The 16558-nt window shown below is 44.6% G+C and overlaps 7 non-coding genes across 7 annotated transcripts; all 7 read left to right on the top strand.

Moving 5' to 3' along the window:
• Positions 1 to 38: 38 nt before the first annotated feature.
• On the top strand, positions 39 to 179 carry LOC146783574 (U4 spliceosomal RNA). Its single transcript, XR_014971264.1, has one exon. It is a non-coding gene; the product is annotated as a U4 spliceosomal RNA (small nuclear RNA).
• Positions 180 to 4195: 4016 nt separating this feature from the next.
• LOC146783575 (U4 spliceosomal RNA) lies at positions 4196 to 4336 on the top strand. The gene has a single exon (XR_014971085.1). It is a non-coding gene; the product is annotated as a U4 spliceosomal RNA (small nuclear RNA).
• Positions 4337 to 5156: 820 nt separating this feature from the next.
• On the top strand, positions 5157 to 5297 carry LOC146783576 (U4 spliceosomal RNA). The gene has a single exon (XR_014971275.1). It is a non-coding gene; the product is annotated as a U4 spliceosomal RNA (small nuclear RNA).
• Positions 5298 to 9310: 4013 nt separating this feature from the next.
• On the top strand, positions 9311 to 9451 carry LOC146783577 (U4 spliceosomal RNA). The gene has a single exon (XR_014971050.1). It is a non-coding gene; the product is annotated as a U4 spliceosomal RNA (small nuclear RNA).
• An 821-nt stretch (positions 9452 to 10272) lies between these two features.
• On the top strand, positions 10273 to 10413 carry LOC146783578 (U4 spliceosomal RNA). Its single transcript, XR_014971222.1, has one exon. It is a non-coding gene; the product is annotated as a U4 spliceosomal RNA (small nuclear RNA).
• A 4019-nt stretch (positions 10414 to 14432) lies between these two features.
• LOC146783579 (U4 spliceosomal RNA) lies at positions 14433 to 14573 on the top strand. Its single transcript, XR_014971101.1, has one exon. It is a non-coding gene; the product is annotated as a U4 spliceosomal RNA (small nuclear RNA).
• Positions 14574 to 15394: 821 nt separating this feature from the next.
• On the top strand, positions 15395 to 15535 carry LOC146783580 (U4 spliceosomal RNA). Its single transcript, XR_014971269.1, has one exon. It is a non-coding gene; the product is annotated as a U4 spliceosomal RNA (small nuclear RNA).
• Positions 15536 to 16558: the final 1023 nt, after the last annotated feature.

Below are 16558 nucleotides of genomic sequence, written 5' to 3' on the forward strand. Positions count from 1 at the left end.
CACGATTGTGGGACTGCTCATATTGCCAATTGGAAGTTATCTTCAAATAGTGGCAGTATTGTAACCAATGCGGTGTATCCGAGGTGTGATTGTTGCTTATTCAAAACTTTGCGCAATACCTAGTCTTGTCAACTTGAACAACAGTTGTTGTTGGTAATTTAGGATAATCTTTACGGAGGCTAGATCAATTGTGTCAAAAAATGATTGATTCTACATCAATGTATTTATTCAGTAAGAAAAAAGGTGTAGATATTTTTCATAGAATATCAATACTCTTTGCTCGATATGTTTTTCATTAACTGTTTCATTTCAACCAACGTGTTTTTTATATGCGTAAAAGAGGGTCCGCTTAATCATTAGGTAAGGTACACATATTAAACTTTGGGTGCTAATTGATTTAGAAGCTGCGCAGTGTCCGAAGATTCAGACATTTATTCAGCATCTCTCTAGGTTTTAGATCAAATGTACTATTGTGAGAAAGTGGCTCTGTATTTACTGTTCCAAAATAGGTACAGGGTGTACAGAGTCCACAGTCCCCAGAGGTTTGGCAGAGGCTAAAGTTAGAAATAACCTTAGTCTCTAAAGTGGTAGCTTGGTCGAGCAGTAAGGCAGTATCAGAGGACAGTGTAAAGCATTTGTTGTACACACTCAGCGAAATGATTTCACACACTCAATAACTGAACTCTAGGCCAATGGTTTGTATAAAAAATATATGTCTGTTTTGTTTTAGAACCAACAATAGGAATTAAAATATACTTTCTCAGAATGAGATGCTTTATTTAAATACTTTTGCAATATGCAATTGGCTTTTGTAGAAAGTTATAAGTTGTTGCAATAGGCAACACAGTTTTAAACACAATAATGCATTGAGTTCAATGGAAATTTCAAGTTATTTGCAATAGATTACTTTCAGGATTACTTTAGAGATTCCAGGACTGGATCCTAGATTCAGTCCTGGGACAGTACTTAGAAACAAGTGATAAAAGTCGACTTAGTTACTACTAGGATTTTTAAGTAATATTTTGCTATTTTAAAAGTTGACACTAAAAAGAAATTTCATAGAAAACAGTCAATGATTCCCTAAGGAAGAAAATTCAAGCTGCAGGTATAGTATGTTCTCGTTACTTTTGTAATCCAGTACTGGGTGCCTAGACTCAGTACTGGGACCTTTATCCAAAACAGGTAAGTAATTACGTTTTCAGAAGTTATACGATTTTTAAAGAATATTTAAAGTTTGCAGAAATTGACATTCTGAAGAAATTTCACAGAAAAACAGTCAATGATTCCCTATGGAAGAAAATTGGGTTACTGGTAAGTACAGTTGTAAGTATTTTTCAGAGTCAGTGCTGGGCACCAAGATCCAGCACTGGGAGCTCACCTAATAGCAGGTGAGTATTTTCGTTTTCGTTACTCGGCTGATTTTGGGTGAATATTTTAAGTTTTGAAAACTCCACACTTTGAAGAAATTTTCAGAAGAAACCAGTCAATGTTACCCTATGGAGAAAATTGAGTTATCGGTGTGAAGGTAAGTACTCGACTGGCAGAGTTAAGGTTCTGGGCATAGACTCAGGGGTCTCCCAGGGTCAGGTAGGTAGAGTTTTTTCACCCTCAGCGGCACAGGGGCAGCCGGGTGCAGAGAGAGTTAGGCCCAATGTTATCCTATGAGATGTAGGGGGGCCTTGGTTGGTGGCTGCTGACTAGCAGGCTACGCGGCTGTGGGAGCTGGGCTCCTGGTCACTTGCTCAGGGAAAATGGGGAAGTAGATAGGTGTAGAGGTTACACTGCCAGGGCCACTCGGGCGGCTGGGTGCAGGGTGCTTTTGAGCTCTTGGGCGCTCAATTGATTTCAATGGGAGAGCTCCGGTTTAGAAAAAGATTGCAAGCTCGGGGACGAAGATTCTTTAGGTGCCACCACCACTTCGAGAGGTAAGTTGGGTAGTTGGAGGATAGGTAGGTACCCAGGATTTGGGCACAGGGAGCCGCAGGGCGCCGGGTGCAGGGGTGCCTTTTGGTGTCGGGAAATCTTACCCTCTGTTGATCGCGTTGGGGGGGTACCTGGTTCTGAGGCTGCAGGTGTCGTCAGGAGCGTCTAGGGAAGTCCTTGGGTGCCGGACTCGGGTTCACAGTCGTCGTGGGGTCGTCCTCGTGGTCTTTGGTCACTCCGGCACAGGCCAGGCTTGGCGGGTGCAGAGTGTGTAGGGTTCGCGGTTCCGGGCTGATGCCAGGGATTAGAAGTAGATTTTGAGTAGACCCTCTACTCATGGGAGTCCCAGGGGCTTAGAGCCAAAAGGTAGCCAGGTCCTCCGGGGTTTGTGAGGTTGCTGGCCACAATAGATGCCGGGTTGGAGCAAGAGCAGGTTCGAGTGTCGCCAGGCCTGTAGGGCTGGTGCCAAAGCAGTGGGTGTCTTCCTCTTCTTAGCAGCTGCAGGGCAGGTCTTCTTTCTTCTTCCTCTTCTTTGTATTTCGGAATCTGGAATCTGGGGAAGGAAGGTTCAGGGTGCCCCTAAATACTAAATTTAGGGGCGTTACAGGTAGGCGAAGGGCAGGGACCAATGGGTCCCTGTCCTGAGGTGAGTACACCCCCTATTCAGCCACTCTCCTCTGGGAGGGGGGCAGCAGCCTAGTCCTGATTGGGTAGGGCCTCCCATCTTCAAGATGGCGAGCGCCCGGAGATGTGCTTCACCTCGCCTTCCCCACCTGAGGGGTGGAGTTGGCAGGCTGGCCCATCCCTGTCCTTGTTTGGGGTTTCCGGCCAAGCTTCCCGCCAGAGTGGGGGTTGCAAGTGGCCTGGGGAAGCTCACAGAGGCGGCATGCCTTTGAAGCTTCCCCCTGCCCATCCTGGGGGAGGAGATCTAGCATCTCGCCCAGGATGTGCATTGTTGCAGACCCAGGAGAGCAGGGGCTCTCCTACCCAGGGGTCCAGCAACATGTCTGCTGTGTGGCAGCCTAGGCAGCCTCAGAACAGACGTGGATTGTAGGTTAGGTTTCAGGGGGCCTCTCTAAGATGCCCTCTGTGGTGCTTGGTACATTAAATACCATACTGGCATCAGTGTGGGTTTAATGTGCTGAGCAGTTTGATACCAAACTTCTCAGTCTTCTGTGCTGCCATTATAGTGCTGTGGAGTTCGTGTTTGACAAGCTCCCAGCACCATGTACTCTTAAATGCAAGCACTGCACTTACATGGCCCAGGAATGGACCTGGGTACTGTAGGGGCACCGGGCTCCTGCCTCTGTGCCCACACCACTGGCATAGGGCACCCAGCTAGAGGGGTGGCTGATGTATGCCAGGGCAGTGAAGGTTGTGGGCATGGCACACAGGGATGTGTGCCATGTCGATTCTCTGTTTTGTCTTGTACCCAGACACTCAGCCTGCCAGGGCAGTGTGTGTGTGTTAGGGTACAGGGCCTCTAAGGGTGGCACAATGAGTGCTGCAGCCCTTAGAGGCCTTCCCTGGTCACAAGGCCCTGGGTACCTAGGGTACCACTTACCAGGGGCTGACATGTGGCCAGGGTTTGCCAATTTTGTTTTGAGATTTTTGTTTTGGGAAGGAACATAGGCCCTGGGCTCCTGATTGGCAGGAGTCCAGGGCACACTCAGTCAAAGTACATTCAGCAATTCAGCAAAAAGTGGGGGCATACCATTCAAGAAAGATGGCACTTTCACACAACTATTTTGTCGGCTATTGAGTGAATAGCTGAGATTGTACACTCCTTTGTCCGCAGACTGATATGTATCCATTTACAAGAAAGGCATCTCGTATCCAGGGTGAACAAGAGGCACCAAAGTTAACTCTTGTAATATTCTAGAATAGTACACCTTTGGTTGCTTTCTTGCATTCAGGTACAAGAACTAGTTGTGGGAGGAGCCTGCTTGGGCTTAGGAGGATATGTGGTTGCATACATAATCATGTACTGATGACATCCCACATAGAGAGGGATGAAGGGAGGTGCCAAAGGAGGCTGTATAGTGAAATCTGCTAATTAGCATACGGAATCCCAGAGCCCAACGGGCACTTACCTGCAGAAGCAACAGAAGATAGAGTAGTACATATGATGTCTGGCTTTTGACTCGAGTGATAGAAAACATAGAAAGTATGCTTGCATATCTCTCTGATCGGTGCACGTTTCAAATTTGTCTCCCTGTAACAGACAAAAGTGTCACCGTTGTGGGACTGCTCATATCGCCTAGCTGATGTTATCTTTGTGCAGTGGCAGTATCATAGCCAATGAGGTCTATCCGAGGCGTGATTATTGCTTATTGAAAACTTTACCCAATACCCTGCCATGTCAACTAGGAAAATAGTTGATATTGGCAATTTTTGATAGTCTCTATGGAGGCTGGATCAATTGTGCAAAAGAAGATTGATTATACATCATTATAGTTATTTAGTAAGCAAAAAGGTGTAGATATTTTTCATAGAATGTCAATACTCATTGGTCAATATGTTTTTTTAATAACTGTTTTATTTCAACTAAAGTGTTTCTCATATCAGTGGAAAAGGGTCCTCTTAATCAATAGGTAAGGTACACGCATTAAACTTTGTGATCTAATTGTCTTGAAAGCTGCACAGTGTCCAAAGCTTCAGACATTCATTCAGCATCTCTCTAAGTAGCAGAGCTAATGTGCTATTTTGTCGGCTATTGAGTGAATAGCTGAGATTGTACACTCCTTTGTCGGCAGACTGATATGTATCCTTTTACAAGAAAGGCATCTTGTATCTGGGTGAACAAAGAGGTGCCAAAGTGAACTCTTGTAATATTCTAGAATAGTACTCCTTTGGTTGCTCTGCTTGCATTTAGGTACAATAACTCGTTTTGGAAGGAGCCAGATGGGGCTTAGGAGTATATGTGTTTGCATACAGAATCATGTACTGATGACATCACGCATAGAGAGGGATGAAGGGAGGTGCCAAAGGAGGCTGTATAGTGAAATCTGCTAATTAGCATATGGAATCCCAGAGCCCAATGGGTACTTATCTGCAGAACCAACAGAAGATAAAGTAGTCCACCTGATGTCTGGCTTTTGACCTGAGTGATAGAAAACATAGAAAGTATGCTTGCATATCTCTCTGATCAGTGCATATGTTCCAACTTTGTCTCCCTGTAAGAGACAAAAGTGTCACGATTGTGGGACTGCTCATATTGCCAATTGGAAGTTATCTTCAAATAGTGGCAGTATTGTAACCAATGCGGTGTATCCGAGGCGTGATTGTTGCTTATTCAAAACTTTGCGCAATACTTAGTCTTGTCAACTTGAACAACAGTTGTTGTTGGTAATTTAGGATAATCTTTACGGAGGCTAGATCAATTGTGTCAAAAAATGATTGATTATACATCAATGTATTTATTCAGTAAGAAAAAAGGTGTAGATATTTTTCATAGAATATCAATACTCTTTGCTCGATATGTTTTTCATTAACTGTTTCATTTCAACCAACGTGTTTTTTATATGCGTAAAAGAGGGTCCGCTTAATCATTAGGTAAGGTACACATATTAAACTTTGGGTGCTAATTGATTTAGAAGCTGCGCAGTGTCCGAAGATTCAGACATTTATTCAGCATCTCTCTAGGTTTTAGATCAAATGTACTATTGTGAGAAAGTGGCTCTGTATATACTGTTCCAAAATAGGTACAGGGTGTACAGAGTCCACAGTCCCCAGAGGTTTGGCAGAGGCTAAAGTTAGAAATAACCTTAGTCTCTAAAGTGGTAGCTTGGTCGAGCAGTAAGGCAGTATCAGAGGACAGTGTAAAGCATTTGTTGTACACACTCAGTCAGTGAAATGATTTCACACACTCAATAACTGAACTCTAGGCCAATGGTTTGTATAAAAAATATATGTCTGTTTTGTTTTAGAACCAACAATAGGAATTAAAATATACTTTCTCAGAATGAGATGCTTTATTTAAATACTTTTGCAATATGCAATTGGCTTTTGTAGAAAGTTATAAGTTGTTGCAATAGGCAACACAGTTTTAAACACAATAATGCATTGAGTTCAATGGAAATTCCAAGTTATTTGCAATAGATTACTTTCAGGATTACTTTAGAGATTCCAGGACTGGATCCTAGATTCAGTCCTGGGACAGTACTTAGAAACAAGTGATAAAAGTCGACTTAGTTACTACTAGGATTTTTAAGTAATATTTTGCTATTTTAAAAGTTGACACTAAAAAGAAATTTCATAGAAAACAGTCAATGATTCCCTATGGAAGAAAATTCAAGCTGCAGGTATAGTATGTTCTCGTTACTTTTGTAATCCAGTACTGGGTGCCTAGACTCAGTACTGGGACCTTTATCCAAAACAGGTAAGTAATTACGTTTTCAGAAGTTATACGATTTTTAAAGAATATTTAAAGTTTGCAGAAATTGACATTCTGAAGAAATTTCACAGAAAAACAGTCAATGATTCCCTATGGAAGAAAATTGGGTTACTGGTAAGTACAGTTGTAAGTATTTTTCAGAGTCAGTGCTGGGCACCAAGATCCAGCACTGGGAGCTCACCTAATAGCAGGTGAGTATTTTCGTTTTCGTTACTCGGCTGATTTTGGGTGAATATTTTAAGTTTTGAAAACTCCACACTTTGAAGAAATTTTCAGAAGAAACCAGTCAATGTTACCCTATGGAGAAAATTGAGTTATCGGTGTGAAGGTAAGTACTCGACTGGCAGAGTTAAGGTTCTGGGCATAGACTCAGGGGTCTCCCAGGGTCAGGTAGGTAGAGTTTTTTCACCCTCAGCGGCACAGGGGCAGCCGGGTGCAGAGAGAGTTAGGCCCAATGTTATCCTATGAGATGTAGGGGGGCCTTGGTTGGTGGCTGCTGACTAGCAGGCTACGCGGCTGTGGGAGCTGGGCTCCTGGTCACTTGCTCAGGGAAAATGGGGAAGTAGATAGGTGTAGAGGTTACACTGCCAGGGCCACTCGGGCGGCTGGGTGCAGGGTGCTTTTGAGCTCTTGGGCGCTCAATTGATTTCAATGGGAGAGCTCCGGTTTAGAAAAAGATTGCAAGCTCGGGGACGAAGATTCTTTAGGTGCCACCACCACTTCGAGAGGTAAGTTGGGTAGTTGGAGGATAGGTAGGTACCCAGGATTTGGGCACAGGGAGCCGCAGGGCGCCGGGTGCAGGGGTGCCTTTTGGTGTCGGGAAATCTTACCCTCTGTTGATCGCGTTGGGGGGGTACCTGGTTCTGAGGCTGCAGGTGTCGTCAGGAGCGTCTAGGGAAGTCCTTGGGTGCCGGACTCGGGTTCACAGTCGTCGTGGGGTCGTCCTCGTGGTCTTTGGTCACTCCGGCACAGGCCAGGCTTGGCGGGTGCAGAGTGTGTAGGGTTCGCGGTTCCGGGCTGATGCCAGGGATTAGAAGTAGATTTTGAGTAGACCCTCTACTCATGGGAGTCCCAGGGGCTTAGAGCCAAAAGGTAGCCAGGTCCTCCGGGGTTTGTGAGGTTGCTGGCCACAATAGATGCCGGGTTGGAGCAAGAGCAGGTTCGAGTGTCGCCAGGCCTGTAGGGCTGGTGCCAAAGCAGTGGGTGTCTTCCTCTTCTTAGCAGCTGCAGGGCAGGTCTTCTTTCTTCTTCCTCTTCTTTGTATTTCGGAATCTGGAATCTGGGGAAGGAAGGTTCAGGGTGCCCCTAAAATTTAGGGGCGTTACAGGTAGGCGAAGGGCAGGGACCAATGGGTCCCTGTCCTGAGGTGAGTACACCCCCTATTCAGCCACTCTCCTCTGGGAGGGGGGCAGCAGCCTAGTCCTGATTGGGTAGGGCCTCCCATCTTCAAGATGGCGAGCGCCCGGAGATGTGCTTCACCTCGCCTTCCCCACCTGAGGGGTGGAGTTGGCAGGCTGGCCCATCCCTGTCCTTGTTTGGGGTTTCCGGCCAAGCTTCCCGCCAGAGTGGGGGTTGCAAGTGGCCTGGGGAAGCTCACAGAGGCGGCATGCCTTTGAAGCTTCCCCCTGCCCATCCTGGGGGAGGAGATCTAGCATCTCGCCCAGGATGTGCATTGTTGCAGACCCAGGAGAGCAGGGGCTCTCCTACCCAGGGGTCCAGCAACATGTCTGCTGTGTGGCAGCCTAGGCAGCCTCAGAACAGACGTGGATTGTAGGTTAGGTTTCAGGGGGCCTCTCTAAGATGCCCTCTGTGGTGCTTGGTACATTAAATACCATACTGGCATCAGTGTGGGTTTAATGTGCTGAGCAGTTTGATACCAAACTTCTCAGTCTTCTGTGCTGCCATTATAGTGCTGTGGAGTTCGTGTTTGACAAGCTCCCAGCACCATGTACTCTTAAATGCAAGCACTGCACTTACATGGCCCAGGAATGGACCTGGGTACTGTAGGGGCACCGGGCTCCTGCCTCTGTGCCCACACCACTGGCATAGGGCACCCAGCTAGAGGGGTGGCTGATGTATGCCAGGGCAGTGAAGGTTGTGGGCATGGCACACAGGGATGTGTGCCATGTCGATTCTCTGTTTTGTCTTGTACCCAGACACTCAGCCTGCCAGGGCAGTGTGTGTGTGTTAGGGTACAGGGCCTCTAAGGGTGGCACAATGAGTGCTGCAGCCCTTAGAGGCCTTCCCTGGTCACAAGGCCCTGGGTACCTAGGGTACCACTTACCAGGGGCTGACATGTGGCCAGGGTTTGCCAATTTTGTTTTGAGATTTTTGTTTTGGGAAGGAACATAGGCCCTGGGCTCCTGATTGGCAGGAGTCCAGGGCACACTCAGTCAAAGTACATTCAGCAATTCAGCAAAAAGTGGGGGCATACCATTCAAGAAAGATGGCACTTTCACACAACTATTTTGTCGGCTATTGAGTGAATAGCTGAGATTGTACACTCCTTTGTCCGCAGACTGATATGTATCCATTTACAAGAAAGGCATCTCGTATCCGGGTGAACAAGAGGCACCAAAGTTAACTCTTGTAATATTCTAGAATAGTACACCTTTGGTTGCTTTCTTGCATTTAGGTACAAGAACTAGTTGTGGGAGGAGCCTGCTTGGGCTTAGGAGGATATGTGGTTGCATACATAATCATGTACTGATGACATCCCACATAGAGAGGGATGAAGGGAGGTGCCAAAGGAGGCTGTATAGTGAAATCTGCTAATTAGCATACGGAATCCCAGAGCCCAACGGGCACTTACCTGCAGAAGCAACAGAAGATAGAGTAGTACATATGATGTCTGGCTTTTGACTCGAGTGATAGAAAACATAGAAAGTATGCTTGCATATCTCTCTGATCGGTGCACGTTTCAAATTTGTCTCCCTGTAACAGACAAAAGTGTCACCGTTGTGGGACTGCTCATATCGCCTAGCTGATGTTATCTTTGTGCAGTGGCAGTATCATAGCCAATGAGGTCTATCCGAGGCATGATTATTGCTTATTGAAAACTTTACCCAATACCCCGCCATGTCAACTAGAAAAATAGTTGATATTGGCAATTTTTGATAGTCTCTATGGAGGCTGGATCAATTGTGTCAAAAGAAGATTGATTATACATCATTATAGTTATTTAGTAAGCAAAAAGGTGTAGATATTTTTCATAGAATGTCAATACTCATTGGTCAATATGTTTTTTTAACAACTGTTTTATTTCAACTAAAGTGTTTCTCATATCAGTGGAAAAGGGTCCTCTTAATCAATAGGTAAGGTACACGTATTAAACTTTGTGATCTAATTGTCTTGGAAGCTGCACAGTGTCCAAAGCTTCAGACATTCATTCAGCATCTCTCTAAGTAGCAGAGCTAATGTGCTATTTTGTCGGCTATTGAGTGAATAGCTGAGATTGTACACTCCTTTGTCGGCAGACTGATATGTATCCTTTTACAAGAAAGGCATCTTGTATCTGGGTGAACAAAGAGGTGCCAAAGTGAACTCTTGTAATATTCTAGAATAGTACTCCTTTGGTTGCTCTGCTTGCATTTAGGTACAATAACTCGTTTTGGAAGGAGCCAGATGGGGCTTAGGAGTATATGTGTTTGCATACAGAATCATGTACTGATGACATCACACATAGAGAGGGATGAAGGGAGGTGCCAAAGGAGGCTGTATAGTGAAATCTGCTAATTAGCATATGGAATCCCAGAGCCCAATGGGCACTTATCTGCAGAACCAACAGAAGATAAAGTAGTCCACCTGATGTCTGGCTTTTGACCTGAGTGATAGAAAACATAGAAAGTATGCTTGCATATCTCTCTGATCAGTGCATATGTTCCAACTTTGTCTCCCTGTAAGAGACAAAAGTGTCACGATTGTGGGACTGCTCATATTGCCAATTGGAAGTTATCTTTGAATAGTGGCAGTATTGTAACCAATGCGGTGTATCCGAGGTGTGATTGTTGCTTATTCAAAACTTTGCGCAATACCTAATCTTGTCAACTTGAACAACAGTTGTTGTTGGTAATTTAGGATAATCTTTACGTAGGCTAGATCAATTGTGTCAAAAAATGATTGATTATACATCAATGTATTTATTCAGTAAGAAAAAAGGTGTAGATATTTTTCATAGAATATCAATAGTCTTTGCTCGATATGTTTTTCATTAACTGTTTCATTTCAAACAACGTGTTTTTTATATGCGTAAAAGAGGGTCCGCTTAATCATTAGGTAAGGTACACATATTAAACTTTGGGTGCTAATTGATTTAGAAGTTGCGCAGTGTCCGAAGATTCAGACATTTATTCAGCATCTCTCTAGGTTTTAGATCAAATGTACTATTGTGAGAAAGTGGCTCTGTATATACTGTTCCAAAATAGGTACAGGGTGTACAGAGTCCACAGTCCCCAGAGGTTTGGCAGAGGCTAAAGTTAGAAATAACCTTAGTCTCTAAAGTGGTAGCTTGGTCGAGCAGTAAGGCAGTATCAGAGGACAGTGTAAAGCATTTGTTGTACACACTCAGTCAGCGAAATGATTTCACACACTCAATAACTGAACTCTAGGCCAATGGTTTGTATAAAAAATATATGTCTGTTTTGTTTTAGAACCAACAATAGGAATTAAAATATACTTTCTCAGAATGAGATGCTTTATTTAAATACTTTTGCAATATGCAATTGGCTTTTGTAGAAAGTTATAAGTTGTTGCAATAGGCAACACAGTTTTAAACACAATAATGCATTGAGTTCAATGGAAATTTCAAGTTATTTGCAATAGATTACTTTCAGGATTACTTTAGAGATTCCAGGACTGGATCCTAGATTCAGTCCTGGGACAGTACTTAGAAACAAGTGATAAAAGTCGACTTAGTTACTACTAGGATTTTTAAGTAATATTTTGCTATTTTAAAAGTTGACACTTAGAAGAAATTTCATAGAAAACAGTCAATGATTCCCTAAGGAAGAAAATTCAAGCTGCAGGTATAGTATGTTCTCGTTACTTTTGTAATCCAGTACTGGGTGCCTAGACTCAGTACTGGGACCTTTATCCAAAACATGTAAGTAATTACGTTTTCAGAAGTTATACGATTTTTAAAGAATATTTAAAGTTTGCAGAAATTGACATTCTGAAGAAATTTCACAGAAAAACAGTCAATGATTCCCTATGGAAGAAAATTGGGTTACTGGTAAGTACAGTTGTAAGTATTTTTCAGAGTCAGTGCTGGGCACCAAGATCCAGCACTGGGAGCTCACCTAATAGCAGGTGAGTATTTTCGTTTTCGTTACTCGGCTGATTTTGGGTGAATATTTTAAGTTTTGAAAACTCCACACTTTGAAGAAATTTTCAGAAGAAACCAGTCAATGTTACCCTATGGAGAAAATTGAGTTATCGGTGTGAAGGTAAGTACTCGACTGGCAGAGTTAAGGTTCTGGGCATAGACTCAGGGGTCTCCCAGGGTCAGGTAGGTAGAGTTTTTTCACCCTCAGCGGCACAGGGGCAGCCGGGTGCAGAGAGAGTTAGGCCCAATGTTATCCTATGAGATGTAGGGGGGCCTTGGTTGGTGGCTGCTGACTAGCAGGCTACGCGGCTGTGGGAGCTGGGCTCCTGGTCACTTGCTCAGGGAAAATGGGGAAGTAGATAGGTGTAGAGGTTACACTGCCAGGGCCACTCGGGCGGCTGGGTGCAGGGTGCTTTTGAGCTCTTGGGCGCTCAATTGATTTCAATGGGAGAGCTCCGGTTTAGAAAAAGATTGCAAGCTCGGGGACGAAGATTCTTTAGGTGCCACCACCACTTCGAGAGGTAAGTTGGGTAGTTGGAGGATAGGTAGGTACCCAGGATTTGGGCACAGGGAGCCGCAGGGCGCCGGGTGCAGGGGTGCCTTTTGGTGTCGGGAAATCTTACCCTCTGTTGATCGCGTTGGGGGGGTACCTGGTTCTGAGGCTGCAGGTGTCGTCAGGAGCGTCTAGGGAAGTCCTTGGGTGCCGGACTCGGGTTCACAGTCGTCGTGGGGTCGTCCTCGTGGTCTTTGGTCACTCCGGCACAGGCCAGGCTTGGCGGGTGCAGAGTGTGTAGGGTTCGCGGTTCCGGGCTGATGCCAGGGATTAGAAGTAGATTTTGAGTAGACCCTCTACTCATGGGAGTCCCAGGGGCTTAGAGCCAAAAGGTAGCCAGGTCCTCCGGGGTTTGTGAGGTTGCTGGTCACAATAGATGCCGGGTTGGAGCAAGAGCAGGTTCGAGTGTCGCCAGGCCTGTAGGGCTGGTGCCAAAGCAGTGGGTGTCTTCCTCTTCTTAGCAGCTGCAGGGCAGGTCTTCTTTCTTCTTCCTCTTCTTTGTATTTCGGAATCTGGAATCTGGGGAAGGAAGGTTCAGGGTGCCCCTAAATACTAAATTTAGGGGCGTTACAGGTAGGCGAAGGGCAGGGACCAATGGGTCCCTGTCCTGAGGTGAGTACACCCCCTATTCAGCCACTCTCCTCTGGGAGGGGGGCAGCAGCCTAGTCCTGATTGGGTAGGGCCTCCCATCTTCAAGATGGCGAGCGCCCGGAGATGTGCTTCACCTCGCCTTCCCCACCTGAGGGGTGGAGTTGGCAGGCTGGCCCATCCCTGTCCTTGTTTGGGGTTTCCGGCCAAGCTTCCCGCCAGAGTGGGGGTTGCAAGTGGCCTGGGGAAGCTCACAGAGGCGGCATGCCTTTGAAGCTTCCCCCTGCCCATCCTGGGGGAGGAGATCTAGCATCTCGCCCAGGATGTGCATTGTTGCAGACCCAGGAGAGCAGGGGCTCTCCTACCCAGGGGTCCAGCAACATGTCTGCTGTGTGGCAGCCTAGGCAGCCTCAGAACAGACGTGGATTGTAGGTTAGGTTTCAGGGGGCCTCTCTAAGATGCCCTCTGTGGTGCTTGGTACATTAAATACCATACTGGCATCAGTGTGGGTTTAATGTGCTGAGCAGTTTGATACCAAACTTCTCAGTCTTCTGTGCTGCCATTATAGTGCTGTGGAGTTCGTGTTTGACAAGCTCCCAGCACCATGTACTCTTAAATGCAAGCACTGCACTTACATGGCCCAGGAATGGACCTGGGTACTGTAGGGGCACCGGGCTCCTGCCTCTGTGCCCACACCACTGGCATAGGGCACCCAGCTAGAGGGGTGGCTGATGTATGCCGGGGCAGTGAAGGTTGTGGGCATGGCACACAGGGATGTGTGCCATGTCGATTCTCTGTTTTGTCTTGTACCCAGACACTCAGCCTGCCAGGGCAGTGTGTGTGTGTTAGGGTACAGGGCCTCTAAGGGTGGCACAATGAGTGCTGCAGCCCTTAGAGGCCTTCCCTGGTCACAAGGCCCTGGGTACCTAGGGTACCACTTACCAGGGGCTGACATGTGGCCAGGGTTTGCCAATTTTGTTTTGAGATTTTTGTTTTGGGAAGGAACATAGGCCCTGGGCTCCTGATTGGCAGGAGTCCAGGGCACACTCAGTCAAAGTACATTCAGCAATTCAGCAAAAAGTGGGGGCATACCATTCAAGAAAGATGGCACTTTCACACAACTATTTTGTCGGCTATTGAGTGAATAGCTGAGATTGTACACTCCTTTGTCCGCAGACTGATATGTATCCATTTACAAGAAAGGCATCTCGTATCCGGGTGAACAAGAGGCACCAAAGTTAACTCTTGTAATATTCTAGAATAGTACACCTTTGGTTGCTTTCTTGCATTTAGGTACAAGAACTAGTTGTGGGAGGAGCCTGCTTGGGCTTAGGAGGATATGTGGTTGCATACATAATCATGTACTGATGACATCCCACATAGAGAGGGATGAAGGGAGGTGCCAAAGGAGGCTGTATAGTGAAATCTGCTAATTAGCATACGGAATCCCAGAGCCCAACGGGCACTTACCTGCAGAAGCAACAGAAGATAGAGTAGTACATATGATGTCTGGCTTTTGACTCGAGTGATAGAAAACATAGAAAGTATGCTTGCATATCTCTCTGATCGGTGCACGTTTCAAATTTGTCTCCCTGTAACAGACAAAAGTGTCACCGTTGTGGGACTGCTCATATCGCCTAGCTGATGTTATCTTTGTGCAGTGGCAGTATCATAGCCAATGAGGTCTATCCGAGGCGTGATTATTGCTTATTGAAAACTTTACCCAATACCCCGCCATGTCAACTTGAAAAATAGTTGATATTGGCAATGTTTGATAGTCTCTATGGAGGCTGGATCAATTGTGTCAAAAGAAGATTGATTATACATCATTATAGTTATTTAGTAAGCAAAAAGGTGTAGATATTTTTCATAGAATGTCAATACTCATTGGTCAATATGTTTTTTTAACAACTGTTTTATTTCAACTAAAGTGTTTCTCATATCAGTGGAAAAGGGTCCTCTTAATCAATAGGTAAGGTACACGTATTAAACTTTGTGATCTAATTGTCTTGGAAGCTGCACAGTGTCCAAAGCTTCAGACATTCATTCAGCATCTCTCTAAGTAGCAGAGCTAATGTGCTATTTTGTCGGCTATTGAGTGAATAGCTGAGATTGTACACTCCTTTGTCGGCAGACTGATATGTATCCTTTTACAAGAAAGGCATCTTGTATCTGGGTGAACAAAGAGGTGCCAAAGTGAACTCTTGTAATATTCTAGAATAGTACTCCTTTGGTTGCTCTGCTTGCATTTAGGTACAATAACTCGTTTTGGAAGGAGCCAGATGGGGCTTAGGAGTATATGTGTTTGCATACAGAATCATGTACTGATGACATCACACATAGAGAGGGATGAAGGGAGGTGCCAAAGGAGGCTGTATAGTGAAATCTGCTAATTAGCATATGGAATCCCAGAGCCCAATGGGCACTTATCTGCAGAACCAACAGAAGATAAAGTAGTCCACCTGATGTCTGGCTTTTGACCTGAGTGATAGAAAACATAGAAAGTATGCTTGCATATCTCTCTGATCAGTGCATATGTTCCAACTTTGTCTCCCTGTAAGAGACATAAGTGTCACGATTGTGGGACTGCTCATATTGCCAATTGGAAGTTATCTTCAAATAGTGGCAGTATTGTAAACAATGCGGTGTATCCGAGGTGCGATTGTTGCTTATTCAAAACTTTGCGCAATACCTAATCTTGTCAACTTGAACAACAGTTGTTGTTGGTAATTTAGGATAATCTTTACGGAGGCTAGATCAATTGTGTCAAAAAATGATTGATTATATATCAATGTATTTATTCAGTAAGAAAAAAGGTGTAGATATTTTTCATAGAATATCAATACTCTTTGCTCGATATGTTTTTCATTAACTGTTTCATTTCAAACAACGTGTTTTTTATATGCGTAAAAAAGGGTCCGCTTAATCATTAGGTAAGGTACACATATTAAACTTTGGGTGCTAATTGATTTAGAAGCTGCGCAGTGTCCGAAGATTCAGACATTTATTCAGCATCTCTCTAGGTTTTAGATCAAATGTACTATTGTGAGAAAGTGGCTCTGTATATACTGTTCCAAAATAGGTACAGGGTGTACAGAGTCCACAGTCCCCAGAGGTTTGGCAGAGGCTAAAGTTAGAAATAACCTTAGTCTCTAAAGTGGTAGCTTGGTCGAGCAGTAGGGCAGTATCAGAGGACAGTGTAAAGCATTTGTTGTACACACTCAGTCAGCGAAATGATTTCACACACTCAATAACTGAACTCTAGGCCAATGGTTTGTATAAAAAATATATGTCTGTTTTGTTTTAGAACCAACAATAGGAATTAAAATATACTTTCTCAGAATGAGATGCTTTATTTAAATACTTTTGCAATATGCAATTGGCTTTTGTAGAAAGTTATAAGTTGTTGCAATAGGCAACACAGTTTTAAACACAATAATGCATTGAGTTCAATGGAAATTTCAAGTTATTTGCAATAGATTACTTTCAGGATTACTTTAGAGATTCCAGGACTGGATCCTAGATTCAGTCCTGGGACAGTACTTAGAAACAAGTGATAAAAGTCGACTTAGTTACTACTAGGATTTTTAAGTAATATTTTGCTATTTTAAAAGTTGACACTAAAAAGAAATTTCATAGAAAACAGTCAATGATTCCCTATGGAAGAAAATTCAAGCTGCAGGTATAGTATGTTCTCGTTACTTTTGTAATCCAGTACTGGGTGCCTAGACTCAGTACTGGGACCTTTATCCAAAACAGGTAAGTAATTACGTTT

This window comes from Triturus cristatus, chromosome 11, assembly GCF_964204655.1.
Source record: "Triturus cristatus chromosome 11, aTriCri1.1, whole genome shotgun sequence".
Lineage (NCBI taxonomy): Eukaryota > Metazoa > Chordata > Amphibia > Caudata > Salamandridae > Triturus > Triturus cristatus.